At 46.2% G+C, this 23,213-nt stretch overlaps 1 protein-coding gene across 1 annotated transcript in view; it reads right to left on the bottom strand.

The window, feature by feature from the left end:
* Positions 1–23,213, bottom strand: part of LOC130285299 (carboxypeptidase O-like) — a 188,439-nt gene that overhangs the window by 110,052 nt on the left and 55,174 nt on the right. The gene's annotated exons all lie outside the window — the stretch shown is intronic.

Here is a 23,213-nt window from a genome sequence, read left to right as displayed (position 1 = left end):
GGTCCGCGCTGCTGCAGGCCTCCGGCGCGCGTCCCCTGCGTCGTTGCTAAGCACGGCGCGGCGCACTGACGTCATGCGCCGCGCCGTGCAGCGCATAGCAACGACGCCGGGGACGCACGCCGGAGGCCTGCAGCAGCGCGGACCCGACCCAGGTAATTCTGCCACCGGGAATGGGGGGAGGCAACGGGGCAGTGCACCGGCAATGGGTGCCGCTGCCCTTTCTCTCCCCCTGGCTGTCGGCACCGCTTCTCTCCCCCTGGCTATAGGCGCCGGCAATGGGGCGCCGGCACCGATAGTCAGGGGACAGAACGGGCAGCGGCGCCGATAGCCAGGGGGAGAGAAGGGCCGGCAGCAGCGCTCTAGACCCCAGGAAAGGCAGGGGGAGAGAATCGGGCAGCGACGGCCTCTCTCCCCCTGCCTTTCCTGGGGGTGTATCAGCGTATAACACGCACATAGACTTTAGGCTAAAAATTTTAGCCTAAAAAGTGCGTGTTATACGCCCATAAATACGGTAATATATAGAAAATTCTGAAGGTGCTGATTTAGAACAACTATTAACTATATTAACAACTATCAACCAAATTATATTAAAGGGGTACTTTGGCCCTACCACCCACCTTTGTGAGCCCTCCGCAGTGCTGGAGGTGCTGCGGAGAGCTCACAAAGTGTTGTGTTGTAACGACTCCACCCCCCGTGTATCGTGATGTCACGACTCCGCCCCCGTGTGATGTCACGCTCCACCCCCTCAATTCAAGTCTATGGGAGGGGGCATGACTGCTGCGGAGAGCTCACAAAGGTGGGTGCGCAATGTCAGATTGCAGGGGGTCCCCAGTGACGGGACCCCCGCCATCATATATCTTATCCTTTATCCTTTGGATAGGGGATAAGATGTATTAGGGCCAGATTACCCCTTTAACAAAGGGGATAGGGAGTTGCATAAGTTAGAGTACAGCCAGAGGAAATTATGTAGATTTTCCTCAGAGGTTAAAGGGGTTATCCAGGAATAGAAAAACACTAATTTCTTACAAAAACAGCTTCATGTCTGTCTCCAGGTTGGGTGTGGTTTTACAACTTGGCTCCATTCACTTAAATGGAACTGAACTGCAGAATTACACCCGACCTGGAGACAGACAGGGAGCGTTTTTTAAAAGAAAGTAGCTGTGTTTTTCTTTTCCTAAATAACCTGTTTAAACTGCAGCATATTGGGCACTAAAGATAGTGTGGATTTGTTGCAATTTTCTTCTGCATGATTTTCTGTGCTAGTTATGTAAAAGAACATTTAGGGTATGGTCACATGTAATGTATGCACAGCGTATTTTAATGCTAGCAAAGTCTAAGAGTATTTATTATTACTCCCATATACTTTGCTTGCATAGAAATACACAGTGTCAAATATGCAGCGTCAAATGCACAGCGTATATGCTCAGAATCAGAATAAATGCCTTGACCAATGATCTATCCCAATAAATTTAGTTTCCATAACCTGTAATATTATATATAAGAAAAACATCAAGGGCCCACTTTGAACTTTTTTATTGAGTCAGACATCACAACTTCATGTGGCAGAGAGTTCCATATTCTCACTGCTCTTACAGTAAATAATTCCTGTTTGTGGTTAAAACTTCTTCACTCTTGACTTAGAGGATGCCCCTTTTCATACTGGCGTAGGTATAAAAAGATCACTAGAAATATCTCTGTACTGTCCAATCATATATTTTTCCTTTGTGATCAAATCGCTCATATGACGTCTTTGCTCCAAAATAAATAACCCCAAGCTTGATAACCTGTCTTGGTCCTGTAATCCTCCCATACCGCCAATTAGCTTTGTCACCCTCCTCGGCACACTCTCTAGTTCAGCCATGTCCTTCTTATATACAGGTGTCAAAAATTGGACACAATGCCCCATATGTGGTCTTACTAGTGACTTACACAGATTCAAAACTATGTTCTTATGTCAAGCCTCTATGCCTGCCTCTCATGATACATCCTAGGACTTTAATATTGGCAGCTGATCACTAAAGTTTAGCTTACTATCCACCAGAAGAACCCTAAAGTCTTTTGGTAGTAGTTTTTATCAAATTTTTTTTACGTCCCAAGCTCATAACTTTATAGTTGCCCATGATAAACCTAATTTTCCATGTCTGTGCCCAAGCCGCGTGCTTCCCAAAAAGGTATTGTCCTTTGTGGTGATCACCTTACCTTGTAATCTGCAAATATAGAAATTCTACTCTGTAGTCGCTCTACAAGGTTATTAATAAACATATTGAAAAGAAGCAGACCCAGTACTGACCCCTGTGGTACCCCACTAGTAACTGTCACCCAACCAGAGCAAGTTCCATTGATACCCACCCTCTGCTTCCTATCATCACTGAGCCAGTTGCTAAGACGTTTACTAAAGATGAGCAAATCGAAGCTGACAAACCCAAATTCGTTACGAATTTCATGAAATATTCGATTTGCAACTAAGGCAAAAATCGCCGCAATTCCATTGCACAAATCGCTTCATTAAACTCAATTTACAGCGGTCCAGGCTCCAGGGCATCTAAAATGGCGGATCCACATGTCAATACATGGGGCAAGGAATGCTGGGAAGGCGGGAAGGGAAATAGACGGAAGGAAATAGGCGGGATGACCCTGAATCACATGCAGGATGCAGCCTATCAGCAGACAGTCACCCTTGTGATGTCACAGCCCTATATATTCGGCAGCCATTTTGTGGCTCGTCATATCATTCATTACACTGCATAGAGTTAGGACGGATATTGCTGTGTGTGTGTGTGTGTGTGTGTTACACAGAAAAGCTCATTCCAGCAGTGTTTCACATCCTAGTCACATCAGCGTTCTGGTAAACAGAGAGCAGTGTTTTTTTCACTGAAAAGGATTTTTACTGCAGCGATTAACCTCCCAGTTACTTTCTTCAGAATTGCATTACAGAGAGGGGCAGATAGTTGTGTCTTTCCTCATACATTTCAACAAGCTGCCTCATTTTCATAAACCTTAGCAGAGGAGGCAGGAATAATTTTTCAGCGCAATTCTGTGTCTTTGTTCCACAACAAATCCTCAGTTGGTTATACTTGTCTGTAGACGGTATAATACCCAGCAGCCCATTCTTAATAGTCTTTGACAGAGTGCAATTTTGTATTTAGAACACAACTTTTTTGTGCTGCAACACTGTTGTGTACTTGCTACGCCGAACGCTCCGGCTCCTCCTCCTCCTCTGGAGCGCTCGCGGTGTCTTCTGCCCTGCAGCGCTCCGGTCGGCAGCGCTGACCGGAGATGCTGCTCTGTTGTGCCCGGCGGGGATGCGATCCGCCTACCGGGAAGTGCCCGCTCGTGGATCGCATCCCGTCCCACTCACCTGTTCCGATCTCCTGCTGGGTCCTGGTGCGCGCGGCCCCGCTCTCTAGGGCGCGCGCGCGACAGGGCTCTCAGATTTAAAGGGCCAGCGCATCGGTAATTGGTGCTTGGCCACATCACCCTAATTAGCTTCCATCTGCTCCATGTATATAAAATCCCACTTCCCCTTCCTGTCCTTGCCGGATCTTGTTGCCTTAGTGCCCTGAGAAAGCGTTTAGTGTGTTCCCAAGCCTGTGTACCCAGACCTCCTGCTGTTGCCCCTGACTACGACTCTTGCTGCCTGCCCTGACCTTCTGCTACGTCTGACCTTGCTCTTGCCTTCTCCCTGTGTACCGCGCCTGTCTCAGCTGTCAGTGGGGTTGAGTCGCTATCGGGTGGAACGACCTGGGGGTTACCTGCCGCTGCAAGTCCACCCCGCTTTGCGGCGGGCTCTGGTGAAAACCAGTAACCCCTTAGATTCCGTTCCCCTGGTACGGCCCATGCCATCACCTCACTGACACAGAGGATCCACCTCCAGTGTCCTCGCTGCATACCAGTCCGGATCCTTACAGTACTGCTGTTGTTGTGAAAAAATATGTTTTTATTTAAGCATACTATACCCCATTTTTCTGCCCTCATAAGTGCATTGTACCTGTTAATCTATCAAGGCCCTACACACTGTGAAAGGACAGCCAAAAGTAATCACCGGCTGGTGTTTTACTCAAATAATTTTTGAAGCGTACAGTAGCGCATTTTTCTGCTCTCATAAGTGCATACCACAGACGTACTTCTAAGTAGTGTACTATTTTGTACATGTTATTCTGTCAAGGGCCTACATACTGTGAAAGGACAGCCAAAAGTAATCACATGCAGGTGTTTTACTCAAATAATTTTTTAAGTGTATTGTAGCACATTTTTTCTGCACTCATAAGTGCATACCACATACGTGCATCTAAGCAGTGTACTATTTTGTATCTGTTAATCTGTCAAGGGCCTACATACTGTGGAAGGACAGCCAAAAGTAATCACCGGCTGGTGTTTTACTCGAATACGTTTATTAACCACTTAACCCCTTAAGGACCCAGCCCAAATATACCTTAAGGACCCGGCCATTTTTTGAACATCTGACCACTGTCACTTCAAGCATTAATAACTCTGGAATGCTTTTACCTTTCATTCTGATTCCGAGATTGTTTTTTCGTGACATATTCTACTTTATGTTAGTGGTAAAATTTTGTCAATACTTGTATCATTTCTTGGTGAAAAATTCCAAAATTTGATGAAAAATTTGAAAATTTTGCATTTTTTTTAACTTTGAAGCTCTCTGCTTATAAAAAAAATGGATATTCCAAATAAATTATACATTGATTCACATATACAATATGTCTACTTTATGTTTGCATCATAAAGTTTACATGTTTTTACTTTTGGAAGACACCAGAGGGCTTCAAAGTTTAGCAGCAATTTTCCAATTTTTTACAAAATTTTCTAAATCGGAATTTTTCAGGGACCAGTTCAGTTTTGAAGTGGATTTGAAGGGCCTTCATATTAGAAATACCCCACAAATGACCCCATTATAAAAACTGCACCCCTCAAAGTATTCAAAAGGACATTCAGTAAGTGTGTTAACCCTTTAGGTGTTTCACAGAAATAGCAGCAAAGTGAAGGAGAAAATTCAAAATCTTCATTTTTTACACTCGCATGTTCTTGTAGACCCAGTTTTTGAATTTTTACAAGTGGTAATAGGAGAAAAAGCCCCCAAAATTTGTAACCCAATTTCTCTCGAGTAAGGAAATACCTCATATGTGTATGTCAAGTGTTCGGCGGGCGCAGTAGAGGGCACAGAAGGGAAGGAGCGACAATGGGATTTTGGAGAGTGAATTTTTCTGAAATGGTTTTTGGGGGGCATGTCACATTTAGAAAGCCCCTATGGTGCCAGAACAGCAGAAAACACCACATGGCATACCATTTTGGAAACTACACCCCTCAAGGCACGTAACAAGGGGTCCAGTTAGCCTTAACACCCCACAGGTGTTTGACAACTTTTCGTTAAAATCAGATGTGTAAATGGAAAAAAAAAATTCACACTAAGGGGTAATGGGAGAAAATTCCCCCCCAAATTTGTAACCCCATCTCTTTTGAGTATGGAAATACCCCATGTTAGGACGTAAAATGCTTTGCGGGCGAACTACAATGCTCAGAAGAGAAGGAGTCACATTTGGCTTTTTGAAAGCAACTTTTGCTGAAATGGTTTTTTGGGGGCATGTCACATTTAGGAAGCCCCTGTGGTGCCAGAACAGCATAAAATACCCACATGGCAAACTATTTTGGAAACTACACCCCTCAAGGAATGTAACAAGGGGTCCGCTGAGCCTTAACACCCCACAGGTGTTTGACGACTTTTCGTAAAAGTTGGATGTGTAAATGAAAAAAAAAATTTTTTTTTACTAAAATGCAGTTTTTCCCCTAAATTTTCCATTTTTACAAGGGGTAATAGGAGAAAATGACCCCCGAAATCTGTAACCCCTTTTCTTCTGAGTATGGAAATACCCCATGTTAGGACGTAAAATGCTCTGCTGACGAACTACAATGCTCAGAAGAGGAGGACCGCCATTGAGCTTTTAGAAAGAGAATTAGTTTGGAATGTTAGTCAGGGGCCATGTGCATTTACAAAGCCCCCGTGGTGCCAGAACAGTGGACCCCCCCACATGTGACCCCATTTTGGAAACTAAACCCCTCACAGAATTTAATCAGGGGCGCAGTGAGTATTTACATCCAACAGATCTTTGAAACAGTCGGCTGTGCAAATGAAAAATCTGTCAGACACCTGTGGGGCGTAAATTCTCAATGTACCCCTTATTACATTACGTGAGAGGTGTAGTTTCCAAAATGGGGTCACATGTGTCCATTGTTCTGGCACTAAGGGGGCTTTGTAAACACATGTGGCCTTCAATTCCAGACAAATTTTCTCTACAAAATCCCAATGGCGTTCCTTCTCTCCTGAGCATTGTAGTTCGCCCGCAGAGCGCTTTAAATTCACATATGGGGTATGTTCTTACTCAGAAGAGATGGGGTTACAAATTTTGGGGGGCATTTTTCCTATTTTCCCTTATGAAAATGAAAAATTTATGGTAACACCAGCATTTTAGTGAAAAAATAAAAAAATTTTCATTTTCCCATCCAACTTTAATGAAAATTTGTTAAACACCTGTGGGGTGTTCAGGCTCACTATACCCCTTGTCACGTTCGGTGAGGGGTGTAGTTTCCAAAATGGGGTCACATGTGGGTATTTGTTTTTTTATGCGTTTGTCAGAACCGCTGTAAAATCACCAATTTAGGCCTCAAATGTAAATGGTGCGCTCTCACTCCTGAGCCTTGTTATGCGCCCACAGAGCATTTTACGCCCACATCTGGGGTATTTCCGTACTCAGGAGAAATTGCGTTACGAATTTTGGGGGTCTTTTTTTTCCTTTTACCGCTTGTGGAAATAAAAAGTATGGGGCAACACCAGCATGTTAGTGTAAATTTTTTTATTTTTTTACATTATCAGGCTGGTGTAGCCCCCAACTTTTCCTTTTCACAAGCGGTAAAAGGAAAAAAAGACTCCCAAAATTTGTAGTGCAATTTCTCCCGAGTACGGCGATACCCCATATATGGCCCTAAACTGTTTCCTTGAAATACGACAGGGCTCCGAAGTAAGAGAGCACCATGCGCATTTGAGGACTATATTAGGGATTGCATAGGGGTGGACATAGGGGTATTCTATGCCAGTGATTCCCAAACAGGGTGCCTCACGCTGTTGCTAAACTCTCGGCATGCCTGGACAGTCAGTGGCTGTCCATAAATGCTGGGAGTTGTTGTTTTGCAACAGTTGGAGGCTCCGTTTTGGAAACCCTGCCCTACAATACGTTTTTTTTTATTGGGGGACAGTGTAAGGGGGTGTATATGTAGTGTTTTACCCTTTATTATGTGTTAGTGTAGTGTTTTTAGGGTACATACGCACTGGCGGGTTACGGTGAATTTCCCGCTAGGAGTTTGCGCTGCGGCGAAAAATTTGCCGCAGCCCAAACTTGAAGCACGAAATTTACTGTAAACCTACCCGTGTGAATGTACCCTGTACGTTCACATTGGGGGGCAAACCTCCAGCTGTTTCAAAACTACAACTCCCAGCATGTACTGACAGACCATGCATGCTGGGAGTTGTAGTTTTAATTTAGCCAAACAACAAAAACGGCAAAAGAATACGTGCCGTATGTAGGTCCCGGGGGTACCAATATATAGCCAAAAACAAAGAGACCCACAATACTAATATTATTTCAAAAAGTATAACAATCTTTATTAGACAATAAAAAGCAATTTTAAAAATTAGTAAAAGGCAGAAGATGACCTTACGCAGGAGACAACAAGTGGGGGTGTTGGTGCTTGGTGCTCCTGGCCTTTGGGTATATGGCAGGTAGTCTTTTTTAGGTATTACCTACCTTGGGTTCCTATTTATGTTTGTTATATTGCATTGCTGCTCCCTATGTTACATCAATGTATGTTAGATATTATATCTATTATTACGATATCATAAGTATGCAGCTACGCCAGCCTTATATTATGTATGCTCTTGACTGAATGCCTACATTACCCATACCAGGTCCACTGGCACTTGTTGTCTCCTGCGTAAGGTCATCTTCTGCCTTTTACTAATTTTTAAAATTGCTTTTTATTGTCTAATAAAGATTGTTATACTTTTTGAAATAATATTAGTATTGTGGGTCTCTTTGTTTTTGGCTATATATGAGTTGTAGTTTTGCAACAGCTGGAGGCACACTGGTTGGAAAACCTTCAGTTAGGTTCTGTTACCTAACTCAATATTTTCCAACCAGTGTGCCTCCAGCTGTTGCAAAACTACAAAACTACAACTCCCAGCATGTACTAATCACCGAAGGGCATGCTGGGAGATGTAGTTATGCAACAGCCGGAGGTACCCAACTACAACTCCCAGCAAGCAGAGACAGCTGTTTGCTTTCTGGGCATGCTGGGAATTTTAGTTTTGCAACATCTGGAGAGCTACAGTTTTTAGACCACTGCACAGTGATCTCCAAACTGTGGACCTCCAGATATTGCAAAACTACAACTCCCAGCATGCCCAGACAACAAACAGCTATGTGGGCATGCAAGGAGTTGTAGTTTTGCAACATCTGGAGGGATATAGTTTAGAGACCACTGTATAGTGATCTCAAACTGCAGCCCTCCAGCTGTTGCAAAACTACATATTCCAGCATGCCCAAACAGCTGTCTGGGCATGCTGGGAGTTGTAGTTTTACAACATCTGGAGGACTACAGTTAGAGACCACAGCCTCAGACTGTAGCCCTCCAGATCAACTTCCGTAGGATCCCTGGATCCGTCCTCTTCAGACGCAGGTCACGCCATCTGCCGATCAACGTCGCCGCAGCCCCCGGACGGGTAAGTGGACGTCGGCGCCCGGTCCCCTTCGGTTCCCCGTTCTGCCCCGCCTATTGTGGGTGGGCAGGACGGGGAAAACAAAAGCTAACCCCCCCGCCCCCGGTCTGCTATTGGTCGTCGCCTCTGATGATCAATAGCAGACCAATAGCAGGGATAGTAGGGGTGGCAACCCTGCCTCCTCACTCCTATGCCTACAGGGGGATCGTGGGTGTCTTAGACAATTGATATCAGCAGTCACCCCGGCCCGGTCCCCGCCCGGCGCACGGCGGGGACCAAAATTCCCACGGGCGTATGGATACGCCCTGGGTCCTTAAGTACCGGGACGTCAAGGCGTATCCATACGCCCTAGGTCCTTAAGTGGTTAAGGACCCAGCCCAATTTCACCTTAAGGACCCGGCCAATTTTTGCACATCTGTCCACTGTCACTTTAAGCATTAATAACTCTGGGATGCTTTTCTTTTCAGTCTGATCCTGAGATGTTTTTTTTGTGATATATTCTACTTTATGTTAGTGGTAACATTTTATTGATACTTGCATAATTTCTCTGTGAAAAATTCCCAAATTTTTAAGAAAAAATTTAAAATTTATCATTTTTTTAACTTTCAAGCTCTCTGCTTAAAAAGAAAATGGACACCCCAAATAAATAATATATGGATTCACATATACAATATGTCTGCTTTATGTTTGTATCATAAAGTTGACATGTTTTTACTTTTGGAAGACATCAGAGGGCTTCAGAGTTCAGCAGCAATTTTCCAGTTTTTCACAAAATTTCAAAATCTTCATATTAGAAATACCCCATAAATTACCCCATTATAAAAACTGCACCCTCAAAGTATTCAAATTCCCATTCAAAAAGTTTAACCCTTTATTCAAAGTAATAGCAGCAAATTGAAGGAGAAAATTCAAATTTTTTACACTCGCATGTTCTTGTAGACCCAGTTTTTGAATTTTTACAAGAGGTAAAAGGAAATAAATCTTCCTAAAATTTGTAACCCAATTTCTCTCGAGTAAGGAAATACCTCATATGTGTATGTCAAGTTCTCTGTGGGAGTACTAGAGGGTTCAGAAGAGAAGGAGCGACAGTGGGATTTTGGAGAGTGAGTTTTTCTGAAATGGTTTTTCGGGGGCATGTCACATTTAAAAAGCCCCTATGGTGCCAGAAAAGAAAAAGAAAAATACATGGCATACTTTTTTGGAAACTAAACCGCTCAAGGAACGTAACAAGGGGTACAGTTAGTCTTAACACTTTTCGTTAAAGTCAGATGTGTAAATGATTTTATTTTCACTAAAATGCTAGTTTTCCCACAAATTTAACATTTTTACAAGGGGTAATAGGAGGAAATGCCCCCTAAAATGTGTAACCCCATCTCCTCTGAGTATGGAAATACCCCATGTGTGGACGTCAAGTGCACTGCGGGCGCACTACAATGCTCAGAAGAGGAGGAGTCACATTTGGCTTTTGGAAAGCAAATTTTGCTGAAATGGTTTTTTTTTTTTTTTGGGGGGGGGGGGGGGGCATTTAGGAAGCCCCTATGGTGCCAGAACAGCAAAAAAAAAATAAAAATAAACATGGCATACTATTTTGGAAACTACACCCCTCAAGGAGCGTAAAAAGGGGTACAATGAGCCTTAACACCCCACAGGTGTTTGACATATTCCGCTAAAGTTGGATGTGAAAATGAAAAATTTTATTTTTTTACTAAAATTCTGGTGTTACCCCAAATTTTTCATTTTCACAAGGGGTAATAGGAGAAAAAGCCTCCCAAAATATGTAACCCCATTTCTTTTGAGTATGGAAATACCCCATATGTGGATGTAAAGTGCTCTGCGGGCGAACTACAATGCTCAGAAGAGAAGGAGCGCCATTGAACTTTTGGAGAGAGAATTTGATTGGAATAGAAGTTGGGGGCCATGTGCATTTACAAAGCCATCCGTGGTGCCAGAACAGTGGACCCCCCACATGTGACTCCATTTTGGAAACTATACCCCTCATAGAATTTAATAAGGGGTGCAGTGAGCATTTACACCTCACTGGTGTTTGACAGATCTTTTGAACAGTGGGCTGTGTAAATGAAAAATGTAATTTTTCATTTTCACTGACCACTGTTCCAAAAATCTGTCAAACACCAGTGGGGTGTACATGCTCACTGCACCCCTTATTAAATTCTATGAGGGTTGTAGTTTCCAAAATGGGGTCACATGTGGGGGTAATAATGCTCATTGTACCCCACATTAAATTCTGTGATGGGTGTAGTTTCCAAAATGGGGTCACATGTGGGGGGAGACCACTGTTCTGGCACTATGGTGGCTTTGTGAATGGATATGCCCTTTAATTTCGGATACATTCTCTCTCCAAAATCCTAATGGCACTCCTTCGCTTCTGAGCATTGTAGTGCACCCGCAGAGCACTTTACATCGATATATGTGGTATGTTGTCGATCAGAAGAAAAGGGGTTACACATTTTGGATGCTTTTTTCCTATTCTCTCTTGTGAAAATGAAAAATTTAGGGTAACACCAGCATTTTAGTGAAATTTTTTTTTTCATTTTCACATTCAACTTTAACGAAAATATGTCAAAAATTTGTCTGTACACCCTTTGTTACATTCCATAAGGGGTGTAGTTTCCAAAATGGGGTCACATGTGGTTATTTATTGTTTTGTGTTTATGTCAGAACCACTGTAAAATCAGCCGCCCCTGTGCAAATCATCAATTTAGACCTCAAATGTACATGGTGCGCTCTCACTTCTGAGCCATGTTGTGCGCCCACAGATCACTTTACTCCCACATATGGGGTATTCCGTTACAAATTTTGGGGGTCTTTTTTCCTTTTACCACTTGTGAAAATTAAAAGTATGGGGCAACACCAGCATGTTAGCGTAAAAAAATAAATTTTTTACACTTACATGCTAGCATAGACCCCAACTTTACCTTTTCATAAGGGGTAAAAGGAGAAAAAAAAAAACACAATTTGTAAAGAAGCCCTGGAGCGGACAGTATGGGAAAGGAGGGGCACATAACAGGGGGGAGGATGAGAGTTCAGGCAGGGTCAACTAGGGGTTAAAAGGGGGGGGGTGGCTAGGCGAGGGAAGCCAGGCAGGACATAAGGTAGATTCAGTCCTGCTCTGGAGGAGAAAGTTGCAGCATGTACCTGACATTGCTGATGCTCCTCAGTCCCTGGAGGATCTCCTGCGCCGGGTCCTCGAACAAGCGCTGCCAATGGGACCCGGGTGGCTGGAGGCTCAACCGCTGGGGGCCTTGGGAGTCGCGGGGCCGTCAGGTGAGCCGCGACCTGCACGATCCAGTGCTCGGCGATCCCGGGCCCCAGTTAGGCTGAGCCCTGAAATGATCCCACTCTCGCACCATCGCCATGGAAGCCCCGGGCCGGGAGTCGTGCGGAGGGGGGGCTGGGAGGAATCCCTCCAGGTGGTAGCAGGTGGCGGAGACTTCAGGGGATCATGCGGCGGTGATAGGCGGTGGGCGGAGCAAGAGGAGACCTGACAGTGGAGCTGCGGCCGGCATGGATGTTCCACATGCCGGCGGGGCCTGGCGTGCAGGGAGGAGAAGGATTATTAATACAGGTTCTAGCATATGATGTGTTTGGTAACCCCTTGCCTTACTGGCATACATTCGGGGGTACCCTGATTCCTGCATGAATACAGGGGAACTCACAAAACCATGTATACAAAGAAAAAATAGAGTTCGGTTTCCCTTTAACAAGAGGTACTCACTTGATAAAGGGAAACCGAAACGATTGTAGGAGTCAGGGCTCTGCTGTTTACGATGGGTAAGGAAACTCTATGCACTTTATCTGATTGAACCTTAGGTTCACTTGCAGTCTGCATGTATCCACGGACAGTGTCTGACTTACCATCATATGTATATAATACTGTGCAATATTACTGTGATAATTATCATTAGTCTATATTTATATGTACTTTGGTACTTTTGTATATTCAGGCACTTTATTGAATTGATATTGTACCGCACTACTGGCACTTTGGTAGGAGTGATTTATGGCATGGAGTGCAGCGTTTTAAGGGACTGATAGTTCATATTTATATTGATTACTTGTTACAATACATTATCTATAATCCCATTATAGTCGGCAGTAACCCTAATTTTTGTACTGGTACTTAACCTTAATTCCACCTCCAAATTTTTTGCGTCTTTTCACATTGTGTTTTTTAATATAATATAATAAAATCATGATTTTAATTGTTAAGGTGTTGTCTGAACTCTATTTTTTCTTTGTATACAGGGAGGAGAAGGAGCGAGTCACCAGCGGCCCGTCCGGCTGAGCGGCACCCTGCTGTTCAGGAATCTGGTGGCGGGTCTGCTGCTGTTTCCCGCGCTGCATTCCCCATGCTGGGGGCGGGGTGTCGGCCATCTTCTGGATCGGGCAGTGAGGAAGCTGCTGGACTTCAGGGGGGCATGACGGAGCCGACGCCCCCTGGGCTGCTGGTGCCATGGATTCCGATTAGGAGATTTCGGACGCTGATGGGAATGGGAAGACCCCCCCCCCCCCGGCCTTGATGGATGCTGGTGATGTTGCTGCTTCCAGAAGACCTGATCTGCCCGGCCAGCAGCCTGCGGTTTGTAGTGTGGTGGTGGCGTCAGCTGCGGATGCGGGCCGAACACCTTCTCCAGTTCTGGGGTTGTTGGGGGGGGGGGTTGTTGGCAGGTTTGCATGCATTAATGCAGGATGTGCGAGTGCTGTTGGAGGGGCGTGGAGTGCAGGCAGGGTCCCCGGTGGCGGCATGGTCAGGTGTGAGTCTGGGTCCTGTGGTGGCTGTGCCGCCTGGTCAGGTGGGGGGGTCCTCGGGGGCCATGGGAATGAGTGCGCAGGCTGTCTGTGTGCCTGTGGCAGCAGCCGTGGCTCTGGTGAAGGGGGGTGAGGAGGTGTGTTTGGCGGATGCTGCGTGGAGGGGAAGTGTATGTCTGCTAGGGGCTCATTTGAAGTAGGAGGTTAGGGAGCGCATTTGGAAAGGGGAGTATGTGGAAATTTTTTCTTAGATCGGGTTAAGCTGGACGAGTCTAAAAAAGAGGAGGATGAGAGGCGGCGGTATCGCTTCATTCCTTTCCCGTTTACAACTGGTTGCAGGTCTTCGCTATCCTCGCCAGTGTGATCGGGGAGAAGGCGCCAAAGCCTTGTTCCAGACTTTTCTGTTATCTTGATTACATAGGGGAGGCATACCGAGTTTATGGTGGTACGGCCTGACTCATATATGACGAGCAGTTTCGTCAGCGGAAGGCGGTTCGGGCATCCTTGCGGTGGATCACAAGGACATTAGTCTTTGGATGCACTTAATGGCGGCTCCCAGAGGTGTAGGTAGTCCGCAGGGTCAGCAGTCCTTTCGGGATGGGGCCAGCGGCTTTGGACCTTGGTCCGGGCAGCCGGCAGGGGCAAGTAAGGGTTGCTGCTGGCAGTTTAATGAGGGCCAGTGAAAGTTTGGCTAGTCCTGCCGCTTCCGGCATGAGTGTTCCGGATGCGGGCATAGCCTGTCCAGATGTTTCAAGAAAGGGAAGGCACGTGGGGGCCGTGATGCCGACCAGAAGAGGGGCGATGCCAGTGATGATGGGAAGGATGCTTCCCTACCTCGACCAGCACCCTGATAGGAGGATGGCTAGATTGTTGGCAGCAGGGTTTGCGGATGTATTTCCGATTCCATGCGAATCTGCCCGTCCGGTGGGGGGCGTTAGGAATTTGGTTTCGGCGTTTTGACATCCCGAGGTTGTGCGGGAGAAGTTGTTGAAGGAAGTGAATTTGGGCCTGATGGCCGGGCCGTTTCATGAGCTTCCTGTTCCGGATTTGCGCCTTTCTCCACTTGGTTTGGTGTCGAAGAAGGAGGTGACTAAATTTCGCCTTATTCACCATCTCTCGCACCCGGCCGGTACTTTGGTGACTGATGGTATCGATCCGGCTCTGATGCGTATATGTCCTTTGACGAGGCCTTAGCCTGGGTCCGGAAGTACGGAGCCGGGGCACTGCTTGCTAAAACTGATATTGAGGCGGCGTTCCGGCTTCTGCCGATGCATCCGGACAGTTTTCATTTGTTGGGGTGTTGTTGGGGGGGGGGGGGATTTTTTGGGGACATGTGTCTTCCGATTGGTTGCTGCCTTTCGTGTGCTTACTTTGTGCATTTTGCCACGTTTTTGGAGTGGGTGGTGCGTTTGGAGTCGTAGGTGGCTTCCGTTTTGCACTACCTTAATGACTTCTTGTTCATTGGTCCTGGGTGGTCGGCAGTCTGCATCATATTGTTGCAGACCATGGAAAGGGAGGGGGCCTGGTTTGGGGTGCCTTCGGCACCCAAAAAAAACGGAGGGGCCTGCTACAGTGCTCAAATTCCTTGGTAACGTTATTGATACGGTTGCAATTTAATGTCGGCTTCCGGATCAAAAATTGGAGGAATTGAGGTTGACGGTCGGGTCGGCGGCTTGGGCCCGCAAGATTCAATTGCGCGACCTGCAGTCGTTGTTGGGCCGCCTTAATTTCGCTTATCGGATCATGCCAATGGGTCGGGTTTTCTACCGCTGGTTGGCTGCAGCAACGGTGGGGGTTCAGCGGCCCAGGCATTTTGTGCACCTGACGTCCGATCTGTGGGCGGATTTGTTGATGGGGCAGGAGTTTTTGGGGTTGTATAATGGCAGGTCTTTGATGATGGAACAATAGGTGTCCAATTGGGACGTTGAATTGTTCACTGATGCGTCAGGCAGACACGGGTTTGGGGCCTATTGTCAGGGTCAGTGGTGTGCAGGGGCATGGCAAGGTGCCGGGTCTGGTGTGTAATCTGGCGCTCTTGGAGTTGTTTCCCATTTTGGTAGCAATTGAGATTTGGGGTGACCGCCTTCAGAATCGGAAGGTGTGTTTTCGCTGTGACAACTTGAGTGTGGTGCAGGCGGTCAATGCGCAGATGGCGAACTTCCCGCCGGTGGTGCGGCTTTTGCGGCAGCTGGTGTGGCGGGGTTTGAGCTTGAATGCGCAGTTTGTTGCTTTGCATGCGCCAGGGGTTCTCAATGACATTGCTGACTCTCTTTCTCATTTCCAGTGGGAGCGGTTCCAGGAGCTGGCACCGGAGGCAGAAGTTCAGGGCATTCCTTGCCCGGATCGGCTGTGGAACGTGGTGTAAGGGCTGCGCTGCCGCTGGTGCAGCAGTCCGTGAGTGCGGCTACGTGGTCTGGCTATGGTCATTGTTGGGGGGAATGGGATGTGTTGTTGTCAGAGGTTGGTGGGGAGCGTTGGCCGAGTGATTGGGAAGTACTGGTTTTGTTCTATGTGGGGCGGTTGTTTGGTGATGGAGTGTCTCTATCTGGGCTCGGGCGCCGGCTGTCGGCCCTTGCTTTTAGGTTCAAGGTCCGGGGCTTGGGGGATGCGACCACGTCTTTTTTAGTTTGGCAGGCGGCTAAAGGTTTTAGGAAGGGGGTGGTGGTCCGGGACTCCCAGCACCCAGTGTCTTTTTCTCTATTACTGGAGTTGTGTGAGGTTTTGGGGGGGGTGTGTTTTTCGGAGTTTAAGGTAGTGCTGTTTAAACTGGTGTTTGCTTTGTTTTTTTGGGGGCTTTTTGGTTATCTGAATTGGTCGCTTCCAGCAGGAAAGTGGCGGGTGGCTTGTTCGTGTCAGATGTTAAGCTAGTGGGGTCTTTGCTGGAGTTCCACGTTAGGCGGTCCAAGACGGATCAGTTGGGTTGGGGGTTTGTGATCCATTTGGCCTCGTTGGGTGGGTCCCCTATGTGCCTGGCGGAGTGCTTCTGGGAGTTCATGGTGCTTCGCCCGCAGAGGGGGGAGTCCTTGTTGGTTCATGAGAACGGGGAGTTTTTGTCTCAATATCAGTTCTCGCAGGTTTTCCGGCGTTGTTTGGGGTTGTTGGGCAGGTCCTCTGGGAAGTTTATTTACCATTCATTTCGTATAGGGGCTGCCACGGAGGCGGCCCGCTGGGGTTTGACGCCGGAGGTGATTAGGAGGATTGGGTGCTGGGAATTGGAGCGATATAGTTTGTATGTGCGTCCTCAGTTGCTTTAGGGGACTTGTTGGTGTTTGCCATTTGTGGGTCATTGCGGGGTGGTTGTTTTCATTTTTACTTGTGCCTTGCAGGGCCGGCTCCGTGCCTCGTGTGGATCGTGGGGCACTCATAGGTCCGGAGGGGTGCAGCCCGCACAGCGGTTCACGCGACTGGGAGACAGTTGGGGTTGTATTGGGGTGTGGCCCAGGTTAGGTGGTTGAGTAAGGGGGGCATGTTGTGGTTGGGCTTGCTGCATTTATTCAGTCTTATGTGGGGGTGGATAGGGCCCCTGATGTTCTAGTCTTGCAATTGGGGGGGGGGGGGGGGATGATCTGGGAGCGAGGACGTCCAGGTCACTCATGCGGGATATTAAACTGGATATGTTGCGCTTGTGGTCCTTGTTCCCGGGGATCTTGTTGGTGTGGTTGAACATAGTGGCGCGGTTGTCCTGGCGTCAGGCAAGTCAGTGTGGGGCATTAATTGGGCCCGGGCCAAGGTGAATTGGGTAGTGGATCGTTTTGTTGCCAGAAACGGGGGTTTTGTTGTGCGACACAGGGACTTGGAGGTGCCTTCGAGGGACATTATGGCGTCTGATGGTGTTCATTTGAAATCCGATGGGACTGATTTGTGGGCTCTCTCCATCTGGGAGGTAGTGGAACGGGCCGTGGCTTTCTGAGCGGCCGGCCGCGAGTAAGTGGTCAATCGTGCCCATTGTGGCAGGGGCTGGAGGGAGACTTGGAGGCATTGGGAGAGATCTGTAGAAGAGTATGGAGAGTTTAGTATGGTGGAGCTGGGGCGGTAACCAGTCAGTGGCAGAAATCCCTGCGGGGGCAGTCCCAAAGGGAAAAGTCTCCGAAAGAGGTGCCCTTGGGTCAGGTGAGGTACGGCCAAGGGTAAAGTAGGAGACTGAAGATTCGTGCTGCCTTTAAGCCTCCCTCCCGCTGGAATAGTGGTTGTAGGATTGTTTCACTTGCACAGTTTTTTCTTGCACTGTTAAAATGTTATGGGTAATATTTACTTAATTGTTATGGGAATATTTATAAGGTTATTTATATTGTTATTTATATTGTTAAAATATGTTATTTAATAAAATTGGGCTGCTGTGGCCTTTTTTTCTACCAAGTTGGCATATGTTTATTTTTTGGGGTATGGGTGGTTCACAGCGGTGTAAACTATCCCCTAGTCATAAAATTTCTCCCGAGTACGGAACTATCCCATATGTGGCCCTAAACTATTTCCTTGAAATACGACAGGGCTCCAAAGTGAGAGAGCGCCATTCGCATTTGAGGCCTATTTTGGGGATTTGCATCCGCCACCAAAATATCCTACAGCAGTGTTTCCCAAACAGGGTGTCTCCAGCTGTTGCACAACTCCCAGCATGCCTTGACAGTCAGTGGCTCTCCGGCAATACTGGGAGTTGTCGTTTTTCAACAGCTGGAGGCACCGTTTTGGAAAGAGTGCCGTACAAGATGTTTTTTTTTTTATTGGGGGGGGGGGGACTGTGTAGGGAAAATGTATATGTAGTGCTTTATTTTTTATTTTGTGTAGTGAAGTGTAGAGTTTTTAGGGTACATTCACACAGGCGGGGGTTTGAGTTTGAGTTTGAGCTGGGAGTTTGAGCTGTGGTGGAAGATTTGCCGCATCTCAAACTTGTAGCAGAAAACTCGCTGTAAACCCGCCCGTGTGAATGTACCCTGTACATTCGCATAGGAGGGGGGGGCAATCCTCCAGCTGTTGCAAAACTACAACTCCCAGCTTGCACTGACAGATCATTCTGTTTGTTACTTAACTCAGTGTTTTGCAACCAGTTGGCCTCCAGCTGTTGCAAAACTAAAACTCCCAGCATGTACAGTATCTCATGCTGGGAATTGTATTTTTGACACAACTGGAGTGCGAAAGCTGGTTGCGAAACACTGAGTTAGGGAATAACCAATGTGTCCCCAGCTGTTGCAAAACTGCAACACTCAGCATGCATTGACAGTTGAAGGGCATTCTGAGAGTTGTAGTTTTGCAACAGCTGGAGGCACACTGCTACAACTCCCAGCATGCCCTTTGGTAGTCTGTGCATGCTGGGAGTTGTAGTTATGCAACAGCTGGATGCACACTTTTTCATAGAAAAAATGTGCCTCCAGCTGTTGCATAACAACAACCCTCAGCATGCACAGATTATCAAAGGACATGCTGGGAGTTGTAGTTGGAACTCCAGCTGTTTGGCTGAGAGTTGTTGCAAAGCAACAACAGGAGGTGAACAGGCCTCACCTCCTGCTGGATCCTGCCGCAGGGACCGTCGCAGCTGCCACCTCTCCTGCCACCGGGACCACCGCTGCCGCTCCTGAGGGGACCCCTGCCGGACCAGGGAGAGGTCAGAGACAACCGCCGGCCCCGATCTCCACCCCGATTGCCGTCCCCTGATCACCGGCCAGCAGGACAGTGATTGGTCGGTCCTTCCGACAGATCAATCACGTGATCGTGAGGTGGCACCCGTGCCACCGCACTCCTGCAGGGTAAGGATGAATGGGGCTGTCTTGGATAGAACCATTCACCCTTTTTTTTTGCGGGTCACTGGGTCACCAGAGACCCGATTGACCCGATATTGCCGCAAATTGCCAGTCTGCATTGGTCTCAGGGCCCCCCCTGGGGTTTGCACGGGGTGCCTGCTGATTAATATCAGCAGTCACCCCGATCCGGTCCCTGCCCGGAGCACAGCGGGGACCAAAATTCCCATGGGCGTACAGGTACGCCCTGGGTCCTTAACCTCTTCAGGACATAGGGAGTACCTGTACGCCCTTCGCCTGGTCCCGGTATTTAAAACGGGGTCACGCCATGACCCCGGGTCATACCGGATAGCCGGGACCCTGGGCTAATAGGGTGCGTCATCGATTTTTGTGCCGCTCACTATTAACCCTTTAGAAGCGGCGATCAAAGTTGATCGCTGCGTCTTAAATAAAAGTGAAAGCTTCTTTTTTTTTTTCTTTTGGGCAAGCAGTTATAATATAAGATAGGATGCAATTTTTCTTAATTAATTTTTGTATGAACGATTATGCAAAATGCATTAGTTAAACTTTGGTTACAGGTTATATGATAATAATACTAGGCCTATGAATACAGGTAACATTGAGAAATCAAACAGCTTGTCCTTAAGATATATGATGTTTTTGTGTTGTTAATGTTTATATGTTGTATGTGTTGTAATTCAAAAATTAATAAAAAATATTGAAACAGAAAGTGAAAGCTTCCCGGCAGCTCATTCGGGAAAATCATGATGTCTTGATCAGCTAGCACGCGAGTGGAGGACCCCTTACCTTGCTCCATCGCGTCCGATCGGCGATTGATTGCTACAAGCCTGAGATACAGGCTTGAGCAATCGACCGCCTATAACACTGATCCCTATGGGAGCTATAACACTGCAAAAAAAAGTGCAAAAAAAGTTAATAAAGGTCATTTAACCCCTTCCCTAATAAAAGAATCACCCCCATTTTCTCATAGAAAAAAAAACCGTGTAAAAAAAAAATACAAATAAACATATGTGGTATCGCCGTGTGTGGAAATCTCTGAATTATAAAAATATATAATTAATTAAACCACACGGTCAATGGCATACGTGCAAAAAAATTTTCAAAGTCCAAAAATAGCATATTTTTGGTCACGTTTTGGATCATGAAAAAATTCATAAAAAGCGATCAAAAAGTCTGATCAATACAAAAATGGTACCGATAAAAACTTCAGAGTACAGCGCAAAAAAGCCCTCATACCGGTCCGTACGCGGAAAAATAAAAAAATTATAGGTGTCAGAAGATGAGAATTTTTAACGTATACATTTTCCTGCATGTGGTTAGGATTTTTTTCAAAGTAAGTCAAAATCAAACCTATAAAAGTAGGGTATCATTTTAACCGTATGGACCTACAGAATAAAAATAAGGTGTGATTTTACCGAAAAATGTACTGCGTAGAAACGGAAGCCCCCAAAAGTTACAAAATGGCATTCTTTCTTCAATTTTGTCGCACAATTATTTTTGTTTTACGTTTCGCCGTGGATTTTTGGGTAAAATGAATAATGTCACTGCAAAGTAGAATTGGTGGTGCAAAAAAACTTCAATATGTTTATTAAGTGTACTGTAGCGCATTTTTCTGCCCTCATAAGTGCATACCACATACCTACATCTAAGTAGTGTATTATTGTGTACCTGTTAATCTGTCAAGGGCCTAGATACTGTGAAAGTCCAGGCAAAAGTAATCACTGCCTGTTTTTTTACTAAAATAAATTTTTGTAAGCGTACTGTACCGCATTATTCTGCCCTCATAAGTGCATACCACATACGTACATCTAAGTAGTGTACTATTTTGTACCTGTTAATCTGTCAAGGGCCTAGATACTGTGAAAGTCCTGGCAAAAGTACACACCTGCTGCTGTTCTAGACAAATACTATAGACAAATATTGCGCACAAGAGCTTCATCTTACAGTTACTAAATTTCGTACTTACCAGAAATGATTTCGTCTTCAACTCACAGATCTTCCACCAGCTCAGAGGGGCTGCCATGAGCAGTCCGGCAGCACCAATTTATGCCAACATCTATTTGGGCTGGTGGGAGAGATCTGTGGTTTCCAGTGACACGTATGAGAGATATCAGTCATCGATATCCTTCTGGGGTAGGTACATCAATGATGTACTCATCATCTGGACAGGACAAAAAGAAGACTTTCTATCATTGGTACACAAACTTAATGTAAATCAGTTGGGCTTCACTTCACTTAAGAAATTCATAAAAATTCCCTGTGCTTTCTCAATGTTGTCTTAAACAGAAACTCCTTGGGGCAGCTTGACACCTGCGTGTATAGAAAACCTACCGCAGGGAATAATTTTCTTAAATGGGAAAGTCATCACCCGATCCTGTTGAAACATGGCGTTGCTAAAGCCCAATACCTTCACATGAAAATGAAGCATTACAGAGTCTGAATGGCAATACAAAATACTCAAAATGTCCATCCCGAGTATTAAACGCAGTCTTCCATTCATCACCTTCTCTTATGCAAATCAAGTTTTAGGCACCTCGAAGGTCAAATTTGAAGTAAAATCCTCACTCCACGCATCAAATAATTCAGAGATCAAGGGAAGTGGGTGGCGGTTCTTGACAGTAATGTTATTAAGGCCGCGGAAGTCAATGCAAGGTCGCAAAGAACCATCTTTTTCTCTCTACAAAGAAGAACCCAGCTCTGGCAGGGGAAGATGACTTCCTGATAAAGCCTTTTTGAAGAATATATTTAGACATGGCCTGAGTTTCGGGAATAGACAAAGGGTAAATTCTTCCCCGAGGTGGAGTGGTCCCAGGCATTAAGTCTATAGGACAATCGTAGGGACTATGAGGAGACAAAACTTCAGCTTGTTTCTCACTGAAGACGTCAGCATAGTCCTGAAGAAACAAAGGCAAACCGGGCATGGAGGCACCAACGGACATGTATGAATACAGTGACCGTTGCAATAAGGTCCGCATGGAGAACTTTTCCGGTTTTCCAATCCAGCTGCAGGACAAGTTCTCCTAATGCAAGACTCCGACTTGCATAGATAACGGAATAGTGGAATAGCACAGTACAGTCATGATTTTCTCCATTGACCATAGACATGTACAAGGGCTTCAACAGGCGAAACTCCAGCAAATGATACCTATGTACTAAGGAGGCATCAATAAAATTTCCCACGGAAACAAAGTCCAGGAAGGTAAGAACAGAAATAATCTCTTTGGTAGGTAGAGAAAGCTGGACCATCAAATTCAAGTGTGGAAAAGAGGTATTCACACCTAGGGAAGCCTCTCCCACAAACCCTTGGTGCGAGCATTTCCCTGTGACTGTGGATGCACAGGACAATCTCTGAGGAAATGATCTGCACTGGCACAGTAGAGGCAAAGATTCTCAGTTCATCGGCAAGTTCTTTCCTGCAGAGTCAGACGAGCTCGATCCACCTGCATAGCCTCCACTGTGGGAAGCAACATAGAAGGTTGCGGTGGTTGCTGGAAGACTGGTGACAGGCGAGGAAAGCACCAGGGTCATGCAGACTCCCTTTCCTGACGTCGTTCCTCACATGCTTCAGAGAAACGGATATAACTCCGAGAGGCCAACTGTATGAGATCAGTAGAAGGAAATTCCCAGACAGCCTTAAGGGCATCCTTAATATGGCTAGAAAGTCCTCTTTTGAATGTGGCACAAAGAGCTTCATTATTCCAAGACAACTCTGAAGCTAGAGTATGGAAACGGATGGCATACTCGCCCACAGAGGAGTTACCCTGGAAAAGACTCAGCAAGGCCGTTTCAGTGGAAGAAGCAAGAGCATGTTCTTCAAATATACTTCGGAATTTAGCAAAGAAAGCCTGAAGACTGGCTGTGAGTGGGTCACTGCAATCCCAAAGGCCTGTAGGGAACTGTTCTGTAGG

This window comes from Hyla sarda, chromosome 8, assembly GCF_029499605.1.
Source record: "Hyla sarda isolate aHylSar1 chromosome 8, aHylSar1.hap1, whole genome shotgun sequence".
In the NCBI taxonomy this organism is placed as follows: domain Eukaryota; kingdom Metazoa; phylum Chordata; class Amphibia; order Anura; family Hylidae; genus Hyla; species Hyla sarda.
The sequence above is the reverse complement of the archived record's forward strand: the minus strand, read 5'-3'. Positions and strand labels throughout refer to the sequence as shown.